A 9,753-nucleotide genomic window follows, 5' to 3' on the forward strand; every position below is an offset into this window, starting at 1 on the left:
ATTCCCCTATCTTGGCCTTGCAAAGGTTCTGTGCTCCAGTGTAGGAGGATCATAGTTTTAATGCTTCACAAGAAAAAAAAAATACCTCTATCTTGACCTTCTTTAATTATGGAAAGAGTTTGGCAGAGTTAAATGACTAGATGTTCTTAAGGACTTTTGGGAGCTGCAAACAACCATGACCTTTTGACTAATCTACATGAGTCCAAGGATAATTAAGTGTTTCCAAATCCATAGATTCATATCTCATTCTTCAGATTTTACTTGGAAGCTTTTTGGTCATCTTTGTGCTTGTCCTGACCAGCATTGCCACCATAGCACTTGCACTATGAACTGACAGCACTGATCCTTTTCTTTTTTTTTTTCTTTTTTTTTTCTTTATTTTAGATATTTTCTTTATTTACATGCGAATTTCTCCATTCCCAGTTTCCCCTCCAAAAAACAAAGAAACAAACAAAAACAACAAAACCAAACCCCTGTTGCCTCCCCCTTCCCCATGCCTGCCACTCCATCCTCTCCCACTTTCTGGCCCTGGCATTCCCGACACCGGGGCTCAGAACCTTAAAAGGACCGAGGTCCTCTCCTCCTATTGATGATTGACTTTGCAATCCTCTACCATACACATGCTGCCTGAACAATCAGACCCCTCCATGTGCAGTCCTTGGTTGGTGGTTGAGACCCTGGGAGCTCCGAGGGTACTAGTTAGTTCATATTGTTGTTCCTCCTAAGGGGCTGCAAACCCCTCAGCTCCAATGGTCCTTTCTCTAATTCCTTCACTGCGGACCCTGTACTCAGATCGATGAATGGCTGTGAGCCTCTACATCTGTGTTAGTCAGGTACTGTCAGAGCCTCTTAGGAGATAGCTATATTTAGGCTGGCTTGCCCTTCCTTCAGTCCCTGTTCCATAGTTAATCTCTGCAACTCCTTCCGTGGGTATTTGGTTCCCCCTTTTAAGAATGATCCTTTTCAAAAATGCCCTGAACGTAGGCTTCTCTGCACCGAGAAAAGTCAGAACAAATGAACGCATATCGTTTGGATGGCTTTATTAAAAGGAAATTTTATCCAAGTTCAGCAGTGACAATCCTTTAGCTACATGTCTTTGGAAGGATTTCCTTGTCATAGTTGATTTGTGCTAGCTTCCTGTTTGAGTATTCCCATGAACACAAGGCTTTTACATTACCTCAGAGGTAAAAAGGGAGATCAGAACTTGCAGAAAGTTCAAAAGTAGACTATGCACTGTTATTAACAAGGCTTTGCCACTTCTCTTGCGTAAAATCTCACGAGTCTGTTATGTATCTCTTCATTTACTGAGTTTAGCAGTTGAACCCTGATGATGCTCACTAGTATTCTCTATCCTCTTACTGGACCTGTAACCATGTTACATGGGTCTGGGATGCTGTCAGATATACTTAGCTACTGTATTCTAAAGGTGCCTTAAGTCTGCATTATTTCTAAGATACATCACATACACCACAGGATTGACTATCTCTCAAAATAATGTAGTAGACAGTATAACTATTGAAGTAGAATGTGTATATGTTAAGAAACAGTGAATATACAGCCTTTAAGTGTAAAGAAAGTAGAACAACAAATGGGAGAAAATGATATTCACCATGTTATATGAAAGTTGTATAAGTTTTGAGTGTCAGTGTATATATTTAGGGTAGAAATTTGTTTAAGCATTTGCCAACTAGTGTGCACCTGTGAGACTTGTTAAGAAAGATGAGTTAAGAACAGATTATCTTTTAAAGGGATTTTTATATTAAACCTATAAAAATAAAATTTCTACTTGATATAGTAGAAAACAAACTCAGAAAATGATTATTTTGCAGTCACAGAAACAGTCACATAACTTGACTTTCCACTTTTAATGTACTAGAGTCATGTATAATGAGTGTACTGTTGTTGATAGACTGGAAGATAGACTTTAGTTTTGTTGAGAATCTAAACTTCAGACTTGTCTATGTAATAAGTATATATATTACTCAGTGTTCTTACAGAAGACCTGTGTTCCTTTCCAGTACCCACACGATGGCTCATAACCCTTTGGCATAACAGTCCCATTTGATCTGATACCTTGTTTTAACCTCTGATGTCAACAGGCACACACATGGTGCCTAGACATACAAACAGGCAAAATACCTATACACATAAAATAAACAAGTCTCCCAGAAAAATATTTTAAAAATAATTGTGGGCCAATGAAAATGACTCAGCAGGTAATGGCATTAGCCAAAGCCTTAGAAGCCAAGTTCAATACACAGAACACAGATGGTGTAGTGGGAGAGACACCAGGGATGCAGGCTGCCCTTTCACCTCTACATGTTCATCGTGACACACATGAGTGCACATGAGCACATACATGTACATATATTAAGTAAATGTGATGAAAATTTGTGGGGATAGAATGATAAAAATAAGCCATGCAATATTTATAAAATAATAGAAATGAAATAAGCTTGTGTATCTTCACAGTTTTAACAGGTTATCATAAGGTTGATGTTTCAAAAAAAGAACATGGATGAGAGAGAAATGATTTTTAAAGTAAAACATAACACAGCTAGATTCTTTAAGGGTAAGTGACCTGCATCCTTTTCTTGATAGATACATTTAAATATATGGTCAGAAAATGTGTGCTTGATAAACCATATTAACAAATGCAACAGGTATTATTTTATTAATTAAAAAATACTGTGCTTGGTCTTGCTAAAAGTACATCATTTGCATTCTTTTTAATCCCAATCTGAAAATTTTGAATGAGATGAAGATTGATCTACTGCAATCTGTAAATAAGAAATGATCACACATTTTGGGAAGCTCTTCCTATGAAGATAGTTTGTGCGTTTGCCGTTATAGTTTAACTTAGATGGTATAAGTTAGTAGCCCTAGGTTAAAAAACAAACCAACAAACCAATCAACAAACAAAAGACAGATAAAGAATGGTTGCTTATTAAAACTCAACTGCCTCTTTTTCTATGATGTTGCTGAAATCTAGTGAAGTTCAATAAATAATTTTAAATCTTACTAAAAATCACTAGTCCTGAAATGCATCTATATCAATAATACATACATTCATTCCTGGGTCTGATTCATTACCCACAATGAAAAAATAAATTGACTCCTATAGAGTTATAAAAGGAAATTGAAAATAAAATGCTTTAGTATTTTAAACTATCAGCATATGCTCTAAAGGGCAGCAAGTGTCACTAACTCAAACAACATAGGTCTTCAGCATTTTGGATGATTATCTTCCCACAATGCTCTTACTAATTCACAGTTCAAATCTCATCGGAGCTCCAGAGTAAGGTAATTTTGGTAACAGCGTGTGACAGCTTTCTGAACAGCTGAACCACTTCTAAATCCATTTATTCCCTTGTTCTGTCATTTATATGACCGAAATCATAGTTTTGTTGTTTGTCTCTGATGTCTACCCTTCTTTAAAATGGCACACGGATTCTCGAATGGCCCCTGTTGTTGCAATCAAGTGTCTCCTTAATGAGGGTTGAGGATTACACTTATCTGTGGGGATAAAGGCAGAATTTAGAGTGTAGGTAGGGGTTAAGCAAGTTTAGTAAAATGGTAGTTGTGGATTCATCTAAATCTATGCCATCACTAATCCTGGGTAGTAGGCTAGGAAAACATATATACAAGTAACATTATACAGACTGAACAGGTTGTAATTATATATATAAAACCAAGTAACAACAATTTATGGACTGGGGGCCATGAAGATGCAAGAGAGAAATGACAAGCAGTAAGTGTATGCAAGAATTTGGAAGGAAAAAAGGAAGGAAGAAATACTGATATTATGTTATAATTTTAAAAAAAGCAGTAATAATAAAAATGTAAGGTATTCTTGGCCATTTTACTAAAAATGTATATTAGCAAATGCAACAGGTGTTTTTTTTTTTTTTATTAATTAAAGAATACTATGCTTGGTCTTGCTAAAAATACATAATTTGCATTCTTTTTTAAGCCAATCTGAAAATTCATTTTAAGCCTTCATCATTAGCATGGCAACTCTCATCAGTTGCTTTATAATTTTTTTTATATTTTATTATTTCTCAAATGGGGAAATTTTTTGTGTTTTCCAATTTTATTCACTGGTTGCCTTGAAAATATGTCACCAGTGTACTTGTGTTCTCAAGTGAATCTATTACCATGAAGAGACCCACCCCTTCCACAGACAAGGAAAATTGCTGTCTCTAACACTATGTATGGCTTAAAATATGATGTGGATATGCAGAGTAATGAGATGATTGATATTATATCCAGAAATTATGCACAGGCATTGTGCACGATATAAGAATCGTAGGTTCCTTGTGTCATATCTGACACCAGATCTGAGCACCTAGGGAATTCTGAAGTTTGCAGTCACTAAAACTATCACATTACTTGACTTTTTCTGGGAGCGACTTATAGCTAAGACAAGAAAGTGGACTTTTCTTTTCTTATGGCTAACCTCAACACCAACCACTTCGCCCAGAAATTTCCACTCAGAGAAGGCTTCTCATGCCTTAGGGTCTGTGCCAGGTTCACAGATACAAAGGCAAATTTGACATGTGACATAAAATTTCCTTCAGTTGAAGACAGGTCCACATATTCAGCATCAAGACATGTTTACATTATTCTGCATAAGGCAAAGCACATCTCATTTCCACAGACTATTTATGATACATGTATAGAAAGGATTTTCTGTCTGAGCCTGATAGTCTAGGACAACTACTAAGCAAACACATGCATGCTTATGTGTGCACGTAGTCCACAGAGAGTATAGAAACATCACATGTAAAATACTTTAATTAAAATGGCAATTTCATTTGAAAAATTATTCTTCAGGCCACTCATCTGTTTGGTGTTCCATTTATATGGCAAAATTAATAAAAGAATTAGTTACACATTATATAGATGAAATTCTGAAGAATGATTGATTTATTGTGCGAATTTGGATATATTTTTAAAACTTTCTGTGCCCTAGAATATAACTTATAGATGTGTCCTGTCACAAAAATGAAGTAATGTTGTGAAAACATGAAGGATCCATGACTCACAAGAATGATTATTCACTTTGGCATAAATTAAGTAAAGAATAAGCAAACCACATTTTAAAATTAATGGCTCTCTATGCAAAACACAGTGTTGGTATGCACTTAATAATTGTATGAATTTATGCATGTATATATAACATTCATTATAAGAAATGACAGGGTAGCTTTTACTATTTTTAATAACATTTGTGGTTTTTAAGAACTACAGCAATGTTTGGTTCTGACGCATGTTTTTCAGGATAAATTTGAGACCAAAGACCTTACATAAAACAGTGCTTTTATGTGTGATAACTATATGATTTCGGTTGAAGTCTGACTTTCATTTCAGTCACTTCTGATTACTTTTCTCACAAATATGCTCTTATTATTGTTGGCCACAGATACTATGACAGCTGTGGCCAACTCACTTGTCAACACAATTTTAAGCTAAGTGTATATTTTGAATGTATAATTGCTTATGATGTTACATGCTGCCAAGTGTACACTATTGATTTCCAGATTGCCATTCAGAGGTGATAAATTTGGGGTCTGATTTTTTTTAAAGGCATCTCATTCTAAATCATGTCAGTGCAACAGAGAAGCTATAAAAGAAAATAGGATTTTTCAGAAATATTGTAAAATAATATTCACTGCCTATTCAAGGCAAAGTTGAGAGAAAACTTTATGTGTGTGCTGTGGTAATATGCACAAATTTTGTTCACTTTGAAGCTTGAATACTCATTTTATGACCCAAATTCTTGTGTTTGATTTAATGTGACAGCTACACAATAGGTGTCTGCCATGGTACTGTGGCGATAGGAATGTCTGTCTCTGTTACTTCACTGACATTATTCTTGGCTAATCACATAAGATGGCTATTGTAACAGATGTGAATTGATCCAGAAATTTACTTCTAAAATCATACCAAAAAATATGATGTGTCATTCATAACTTATACTGTGATTAAATAAATCTATTAGGACTTTTCAGGGGAAAATACTTATAATGTATGAGAGTATTTAGTTTTATAAGTCACACAATAATACATTCATATTGTAATTACTTACAAATCACTTAGTACAAACACACTGTTATCAACACTGTAGATTAAATGTACATCCATTCCTTTTTTCATTAATCTTTATGGTAACTGTATGTTTATATAATATTCTCATATCTAACATAAAGGTTATGAAATAGTGGCACACAATGTAAAAATAACTCTTATTATATCACACATCCACAGTAAACACACACATGAAATTTCTCTTTCTGAAAAAATTAGACAAAATGAGTTTAGAGACTAGAAAGCTACTTCTGGTAAAAATATACAAGAAACCTTTTTAAAAAATAAATACCATGGCAGAAGAGGGCATAGCAAACCTCAGAGATAGGAAGCTGTAAGCTGTAACTCTTTCAGACAATGCATAGCTTTCCATAGAGGAGACAGTGAATGTTGAGTTACCACATATGAGGGAACTGGATAGTGGAAAAAAATCCTCACATTAATATTGTCTCTGAGATTGAGGTTTTACTCAGGCACATGGTTAACTGCAATGCGATTTCCTTCTTAATACAGAGTCCTGAAGATAGAACCACACACCTAAACCAAGTCATATTGATAAAATTGAGGATTTCTTAATGGGAAGCAACAGCTTAAGGACTCAGATAAGGAAAAAAGAAAAAAGCCAGAATGGTGTGCCTATAACCTCAATACTCTTATGGATGACAGAAAGAGGAATATTAGGACTTAGTGTTTGCTACCTGAGCTCCTGGTTCAAAGAAATACCCTGTCACAAGAAAAATCATGCATAGCACAAACTATTCTCTTCTGTCTTCCACATATGTGAAACACATAGGGATATCCATGTACGTTACACACATAACACCCATGCAAAACCATAAATAATGGAATAAATAAATAAAGTTGGTCCCATATAAGAGCCAGCATATAATAATGTTAACATCTCAAGTAATTTCCTTTGTCTGTAATTAAGTATTGAACTAGCCCATAAGATTTACATGAGATTAAATCCACAAGAGAGAGACAGAGACAAAACTAGGGTTAAAGAGAATATGTGTGTCTGTGGTGAAAGAAAGAATGGAAGAAGGAGACAGAGGGGGAGAGAATGATTAGAGTATGTCCAGAGAATAGAGTCAAATTTAATTTTTATCTTCTCCTCTGAAAATAAAATATATAAATGCTCTAGTTGAAAAATTAATGAGTGGTTAATTTGATGTGATTTATCTGCAAAATTAGTGGAAAGAATAGGAAATATTTGCTTGTGGAATAACATAGTGTTCAAGATGTGATTTTGTTCTTGCCAATTTTAGAGAGCTAATTGACTCTAAATTCACTTATATCTTACTTTAATGAAAAGTAAAATTAAAAGCTATTTCTAGTGTAAATTTATTATAAATGATCATGCTTTCTAAACTTGCTATGCCTTCGCATGTTGTTTGTATTTTAAACATCTACAATTATTATATTTTTATTAGTTTTAGCCATTGGAAATCTAGGTCTGCTTACACCTTTGATCTAAGCATCATTATGAGGCTATCCATGCCAATCTGATCATTGATTTCTTTGTTCAATACACATTGCATTGGCAGATCAACTAGTGCCTTTCTTCATTTATGAGCTGAATTCTCATGGTCAGATGTGTTTATTTGTCTCTATGTTTCAGATTCCAACACATAACCTAGCAAGTAACACAAAATTGTTATTTGTCTGAACCCAATAAATATATATCTCTGAAACATAGGTTCATGAAGATGGGACTCATACTATTAACTAGCTGTTATGTTACAATAGATCTCATAGCCTGCCTCATCTGCTCTAAGAAACTAATGGCATCATTTACATAATTCTATGTAAAGAAGTCCAAGACTAAGACATGTGCTGATTAATGGAAGCACAGAGGGATCTGGCCTCCTGGCTTGTAGACACCTGTATTCTCACTGAGTGTCCACACAACCTACCCTCCTTTCTTGTACATATTGACAAATATCTCTGTGTCTTCATTGCCTTACAAAAAAACTAATTTGTTAGTAGAAAACTTTGTTCATGACAGAACCAAACTTAATCGCCTTCTAAAAGTCTTAACTTCCAAGTAGAATCTTATGAAATACTGTAATGCTGCATATGAATAGAAAGAATTCTGTGGTTTAAAAGTCAGCATAATATGGCTTTGTTATTGATAATATCTTTCCTATCCAGAATTCAAAATTTCTACGTTTCTATACATTACTAAAAGGAAAATTCTTCTTCTCATCACCACCTGTGTATACATGGACCCACAGACATGTACAGGTACACACAGAAATACAGGCATATACAGACACATAGACACACACACACACAAACAGGGAGAAACAGAATCAGAGAGAAAAGGAGAGAGAAGACACATTTGAATTTTACTATTATAATGAATGCCAACCGTATGTTAATAACTCACTATTATGACTAAAAAAAGTTTCATTGATAGATTAATATATTTCTGTAAAATTAAGTTTTACATGACAGATAAGTATTAATTCTAAGGCATTTAATTTATGTGAAATGGTCAGTGTAGTCCTAGATGGCCTGGAATCTCCCTAAAGACTATGCTAACCATAAGCTTGTATTGATTTTTAAAGTAGAAACTAGGGTTCCCTGAAATTATCTGAGGCTATGTAAGGTAAAATTTTGCTATATTAATAAGGTAAATGCTTTAGAAATTGAAATTTTATAAAATGTAGACATTCATTAGAAAGAAAGCATAGAATGAACACAGGTACATCTCCTCTTATCTCCAGGGCTATGGTCATATTCCCAGAATTCTCCATGCATTTTACTGTGATCTCGTCCATTAAAAATATTTTAAAACTCTAGAAAATTATTCATGTTATCTTTAACCAAGAAGAAACTATGAACAAGCATGCAGTTACTAACTGAAATATTACTCATGGCTGCTAAGAAGAGAATCACAATAACTGAAGAGCAGTAAAAGAAATAGGGACTGATGTTACAATCTGCATATTATCTTATCATCTTCCTTTTTCTGAGATTTCATTAAGATACAATTAGCACACATCAATTTTGAATATTATGAAAATTCTAATATAGGCTATTCTGAAAGGGTCTTTCCTAACATTTGATTGAACAACTAGGGAGATGTCCAGCCAGGCAAAGTGGATAGTACAAGGGAGCCAGCAGCTGAAAGATTCTCCAACATTAAAGGCAAGATGTGGCAGCAGGTAGAGAAGATGCTGAGGGAAAGTGTTCTGGGAACCATTTTATAACTCAGGGGTAGTTGAGATACATTTTGACAGTGTTTTCGGTAGGTCTATAGCTATAGAATGTGATCATTTTGTTTTAGTATACTCCAAACATCTCATGTCCTTCCATGGCTCTTGGCTTAGCAAAATACTACATGAGTCTGTATTGACAGACATATACAGAAACTTTCACTTCAATTCTCAAATTTGGTTTGCAATATGTTGTTGCATCTATGCTCATGAGGAAAGTTGGTCTATAATTCTCTTCCTTTATTGAGTCTTTAATACAATTTGACTAACTGTGGCCTCATAAAATGAATTGGGCAATGTTCTTCTGTTTCTATTTTGTGGAATAACCTCAGGAATATTGACATTAGGCCTTCTTTGAAAGTCTAGGTCTCTGGACAAAAACCATATGATCATCTCACTAGATGCTGAGAAAGCATTTGACAAAATCCAACATCCCTTC

Source organism: Mastomys coucha, unplaced genomic scaffold (assembly GCF_008632895.1).
Source record: "Mastomys coucha isolate ucsf_1 unplaced genomic scaffold, UCSF_Mcou_1 pScaffold6, whole genome shotgun sequence".
Lineage (NCBI taxonomy): Eukaryota > Metazoa > Chordata > Mammalia > Rodentia > Muridae > Mastomys > Mastomys coucha.